We start from the raw sequence: 4,652 nt of genomic DNA on the forward strand, positions 1-4,652 counted from the left end.
AGTAACAAATGATAATTAACTGACTGACAAGCACTTTAAATTGGACTCTACTTCCCCAGGAAAGGAGAGGGTGTGAGAATGGGGAGTGCCTCCCAGGCTGGGGATGCTGCTGTACTCTGCTATACCTTCTCAGTGAATATTCCTTTGTAAAAGCTATTTCATGTTAATTATTTAACTGATATCAGAGAGATGTAAATGATATTAGGGAAACACACCACTGTGGGGCAGGTGAACACTAGTATTCAGGGGGAATTACTTTTGGAACTCTGAAGGGAGGAGTGGGCAGCCAACTTCTAGGGATCCTACCTTTTGTGATGCAGGACAGCAAAGCCAAATTCTGAGCTACATTTGACATATTAATTTGAGTACAGTAAAATGTAAACTCCTTGAGGGTAGGGACAATTTTGCATTTGTACCTGTAGTACATGGCAAAATGCCTTCTAGGCATTTAATATTTGTTGAATTTGATAAAATTAGAGTATTAACTTGTTTGTGTTTTTTTTTTTAAATCTTTACCTTCCATCTTAGAATCAATTGGTTCTAAGGCAGAAGAACAATAAGGGCCAGGCAATGGGGGTTAAGTGGCACAGCTAAGAAGTATTTGAGGCCGGATTTGAACCTAGGACCACAAGTCTCTAAGAGTAGCTTTCAGTCCACTGAGCCACCCAGCTGCTCCTGCATCACTTCTTTAGAGTAGGGATTGCTTCATACTTTGTACTTGTATCCCCAGGGCCTAACATAGCATAGCCACACAGTAGGTACTTAGTTACTAATATTCACTGAATTAAATTAAAAAAGAAATATTTTGTCTATTTAACATAGGGGGCAATTTAAGAAATTTTTTGAATATTTAAGAAATATTTTGTCTATTTAACATAGGGGGCAATGATCTTGAGTCCTTGATCAAAAAATATGTAGAGATGGGGAGAGAATATGAATTTATAAAACCCCTACTATGTACCAGGTAGAAGGAGCTGGTGGCTCAGTGGATAGCGTGATGGGCCTACAGTCAGGAAGACCTCAGTTCAATCTGCCATCAGATACTCCCTAGTTCTTTGACTTTGGGCAGGTCACTTAATGTCTGGCTAATCTTCTGAAGAAGGAAATGGCAAATCACTCCAATATCTTTTCCAAGAAAACCCCATACAGGGGTCCTGAAGAACTGAACACTACCAAACACCAACAAATATGCTGGGCACTGTGTTAACCATTTTACAAATAGTATCTCAAACGATCTTCACAAATACCCCGCAGGATCAATGCTGTTATTATCCCCATTTTATAGCTGAGGAAACTAAGGCAGATAAAAGTTAAGTGACTTGTCTAGGGTCACACAGCTAGTGTCTGAGGTCATATTTGAACTTGGGTTTTCCTAAATCTAGGCTCAGCTCTCTCCGTTGAGTTTTCTAGCAGCCACTGAGGCTCAATTGCCTCATGGAAACAATGCAGTTTTAAATGATCCAGGTTTCTTCTGGAAACAAAGGCCCATCTTTTTTTCCCTCTAGATTTTTTCTTTTTAAAATTATGAACTTAACAAACATGAATATTTCTATTTATAAAGAACAGAAAAAGAAGATTGTATGTGAAAACCATGAACCTTTGTCAGACATAGATTACTTCCATTTAAAAAAATATATGATATGCCCAAAGGGCTATAAAAGAATGTATACCTTTTGATCCAACAACCCCACTATTAGGTCTATATTCCAAAGAGATTTAAAAAAAGGGGGCAATGACCTATTTGTACAAAAATATTTATAGCTGCTCTTTTGGTGGTGGCAAAGAATTGGAAACTAAAGGGATGTCCCTCAATTGGGGAATGGCTGAACAAATTATGGTATATGATGGTGATGGAATACTTTAGTGCTATAAGGAATAATGAACAGAATGGTTTCAGAAAGAGCTGGAAAGATCTACATAGACTGATGCAGAGTGAAATAAGCAGAGCCAGGAAAACACTGTCCACAGTAACTGAAATATTGTGGAATGATCAAATGTAATAGACTTTGCTACTAACAGTAATACAATGATCCAGGACAATTGTGAGAGACTTTATGAAATGCTATCCACCTCTAGAGAAAGAACTGTTGGAGTATAAATGCAGATGAATACCCCAAAGAGATCACAGATAAAAAGACTTGTACAAAAATATTTATAGCCGCGCTTTTTGTGGTGGCAAAAAAGTGGAAAACGAGGGTATGTCCTTCAATTGGGGAATGGCTGAACAAATTGTGGTATATGCTGGTGATGGAATACTATTGTGGTATATGCTGGTGATGGAATACTCAAAGGAATAAAGAACTGGAGGAATTCCATGTAAACTGGGAAGACCTCCAGGAATTGATGCAGAGTGAAAGGAGCAGAGCCAGAAGAACATTGTATACAGAGACTGACACACTAATCAGTAAAATCCAATGTAATGGACTTCTGTACTAGCAGTAATGCAATGACCCAGGACAATTCTGAGGGATTCATGGAAAAGAACGCTACCCACATTCGGAGGAAGAACTACAGGAGTGGAAACAGAAGAAAAACAACTGCTTGAACACATGGGTTGATGAGGACATGATTGGGTTTTTTTGTTTGTTTTTGTTTTTGTAGGCATTGGGGATCAAGTGACTTGCCCAGGGTCACACAGCTGGGAAGTGTCTGAGTCCAGATTTGAACCTAGGACCTCCCATCTCTAGGCCTGGCTCTCAATCCACTGAGCTACCCAGCTTCCCCTGAGGACATGATTGGGGATATAGACTCCAGACAACCACACCAGTGCAACTATCAATAATATGTAAATAAGTCTTGATTGAAGACACATGTTAAAACCAGTGGAAATGTGTGTTGGATATGGGGGGGGGGCTTAAGGGGGTGAAGTGGAAAGTAAAAACATGAATCATGGAATCATGGAAAATTTTTCTAAAAAAATAAAATATTTAAATCTAAAAAATAATAAAATAAATGCAGATGAAAACATGATTTATCACTTGTTTATTTGGTATATGATTTGGAGTTTGGGTTTTATAAGATTATTCACTTACAAAAATAAATACTATGGAAATATGTTTTGCATGAAAATATATGTATAACCCAGACTGAACTGCTTGTCAACTCCAGGATAGGGAACAGGAGGAGGAACACAACATGAATCATATAACTTTGGAAAACTTATGTGGAAATTTGTTATAAAAATAAAATAAAGATAAAACATTAAAAAAATAAAAATATGTATAAAATTTAACATGGTAACACCAAGCACCTTTAGAGAACTCTATCACTTGTTTTATGTCTCATTTCATATTAATAGTCAGGGGATTGAATAGTTATTTCAGTTACTGTATATCTTATTAAGGAATTTAAAAATGATTTTATCATATACATGAGGGGGAACATAATATGGTGGATAGAAAGCTGGCCTCAACACCCAGCAGATCTACCTCTGTAGGTATTATATTGGCTGCTTGTCCCTGGGCAAATCATTTAAACTTTCAGTATTTTAAACAACTGTAAGACAGAGGTGTCAAACATAGCCCTGGGGTTTCTAAGTGACTAGTGTCAAACACAAATACAAATAGTTTTCCACAGGCTGCATATCGACTTTGAAAAACACACATTAACGTTATCTAGATTGTATTTTTATTTTTGTTCAATGTGTCCCAGTTACTTTTTAATCTGGTCTGGGCCTTCTTGGTAAGGTTTAGTGCCCTGCCCCCTCTCTTTTTATGTCTGACTGCTCCAAGATGGCATGTTGGAGGGAAGATGAAGACCTGTCTGCAGTGGTAGAGGGAGTTTCCTCATCTGAGAGTTCACTCTACCCGTGAGCTCACAGATCTAGTTCCTGTCCCTATCCTAGTATAGAAAGGGAATGGAAATGAGAGCTCAGCTCTTATAAGCATGTACGGCACACCGTACATGCTTAGCCTGGTGCCGTCCTGGTATGAACTTTGAACATGGGCATTTCTGGTCTGCTTATCTCATGGGGAAAAAGATGAACTTGTGAGTGACTGCTGGTATGGAATGAGGTTTGCATACAGAAGGCATTAACAAGCCCATGTCCTCTTTTTCCTGGATGGTTGTGTTTGTTCTAGAGAGAAGGCAAAGACTGTAATAAAGATCATGGGTAAGAAGAGAGACAGCTACTGGTCTACCTAGGCCACATAAAGCCCTGAACACACGGGCCTTCTATTACTTCTGTTTCTGTGGTGTTTGCTCATTCCCAGCTCAGGTGAGGGAGTTATTAGAGACAGATGGACCGGGCTAGGACCATGTGAATTTCAAAGGAGAGCAGCTGGGCTCCAGGAACTAGGGGACATGATGTCAAAGTCTGTAAGAAAGGAGAAAAACCTTGAGTGATGCTTGACTCAGCCTAGAAATGGCCCACCAGGAAGATGTGGCATATGAGGGAGTGACTTTACCACATTTGGCAGTGAACTGGTTCCTCCCCAAACCTGCCTGTTAACCAGAAGGCCCAGACCAGCTAGGTCTTCATTCCTCTCCCAGCTGCACTTTATACTCAGCTCCAAAGGATTTTCTCTATCATTCCCCCCATTCCCAGCCTTTTTCTGCTCCCTTTTCTGCATTGTTTCTAAACCCTATTAGAATATGGGCTCCCTCCCTCCCTCTCCTTCCCTCCTCCCTCCCTCCCTCCCTCCCTCCCTCCC

This window comes from Gracilinanus agilis, chromosome 4, assembly GCF_016433145.1.
Source record: "Gracilinanus agilis isolate LMUSP501 chromosome 4, AgileGrace, whole genome shotgun sequence".
NCBI lineage: Eukaryota > Metazoa > Chordata > Mammalia > Didelphimorphia > Didelphidae > Gracilinanus > Gracilinanus agilis.